Source organism: Branchiostoma belcheri, unplaced genomic scaffold (genome assembly GCF_001625305.1).
Source record: "Branchiostoma belcheri isolate BF01 breed outbred unplaced genomic scaffold, Haploidv18h27 scaffold41, whole genome shotgun sequence".
NCBI classification, from domain to species: domain Eukaryota; kingdom Metazoa; phylum Chordata; class Leptocardii; order Amphioxiformes; family Branchiostomatidae; genus Branchiostoma; species Branchiostoma belcheri.
Window position 1 is genome coordinate 1,032,980 of NW_017804032.1, and position 1,695 is coordinate 1,034,674.

Below are 1,695 nucleotides of genomic sequence, written 5' to 3' on the forward strand. Positions count from 1 at the left end.
CTTACTTTCTTTATTGAGTGTCTCTAAATTTTTTTTTAGTATGAGTTTATAGACATAATCACATTTGTATTTGTTCAGCTGTGTCAATATGTGATTTTGTTTGGGAAATATGATTGGGTTAAAAAGTTTGGTATATATTAATTATGTCCGTAACACCTTAGGAATACTTGCTCCAAGTTCCAGGTAATAAGTACATGTACAATTTGTATCATGTATTTTTCACTTGTTGAACTTGTGGAAGCACCGTTGGCCCCCGGTTAGGGGTCATCCGGGGAACCTATGCCCAATTTTTTTTTAAATCAAGGGAGCTAATACCATTTTTTATTAGATTTTGAAGATTTGTCCGGGGGGTATGTTTATTCCGGGGGGTATGTTTATTTGGCAGATGAGAGTAACATTATCCTTGCGCAAACGAAGAACATGGCGCACGTAACACCACCCGCATAAGTGTGCCGCCATGTAGAGGCGTGGCATTCCCACGGCGGCAGCCCTGTGATGAAGTGATGTAAAGGTGGCATTCTTTATTAAAACATTGTTGTTTGAGAGCTTTTGTGTTCTTTACATTACTTTATTTTATAACATAAAACTTAAGTAGTTAACTAGAAGAAAACGTAATAGATATAAGTAGCAGATTTGAAGAAAATGATAACTTGGAAGTGTTGCCACTTGAATACTGATGGCGCGACCTGGCTTTTGACTCAGGTGGCAACATGCGCCACCTGGCTGAAAAAAGTATTTCGAGCCCTGCATACTTTTATAGTGCTCTCGTAGATGAGTATATATTCAATGTGACATTCAAACATTTTATGTAACGTGCAAAAATAGAAAGGAAAAGGCATATGACTGTACTGCTTACATGGTGCGCCCTTTGACTAATACTGATAACCCCTCATAAAAAGGGATTTCAAAACCCCGCTAAAGCTGATGTGACAGCCTGGCAAAATCCAGAGCTATAGGTTGTAAAAGGTGATGGATTTTTGCACTGTTTCTGTTCAACACAAGATCAATTATTAGAGCAGAGGTGTTGACTTGACTATGGTGCTGTCATGGGTAGCAGGAGAAGTCCTACATCACGCCCTGCCCCTGTGCCTTCCATGTCACGACCCTGGCAACTGACATTCAGGTCGTGGTAGCCCCATCCTTCCAAGTCAAATTGCTACGTGTGCCTGCAAGTGGAAAGAAACTTTGTCAGGAGTTATTTGTCAAGATTTTACTAGCGTTTGGGGAATTCTATGACAAAAATGTATGACTGCAAGTAACAGAAGTGTTTCTTGGTACGGTTGAAAGAGGATGAGCCATTCTCCTGCACCTAAAATAAGAAATTAGAGGTTTCAGACTTCCAGGCAGTATGCATTATATGTTGGCTTCCTCGAATTCCCCCCAATGTCGACCACTAATTCCTGCTGACTCCCAGCCAGGTTTTTAGAGCTCCTGACCATGTACACCCCTTTTCCTGACTTTCCTGAGTTTGATTTCCTGTCAATCTTTCCCAACCCACGTGCTGTCAACCTACTCTGTCTGGACAAACCAATACATAGCCTCACAGCTCAGCCACCGAACAAAAATAACAATGATGACTAACCCCCCTATGAGTTGCTCATATGTATAAAACAATTTTTTTTCTTTTCTCAAACAACTCTTTTACCAGACATGGAAACTTTGTTCTTGTGTTAAGTTACCCTTTAATCTTAGAAT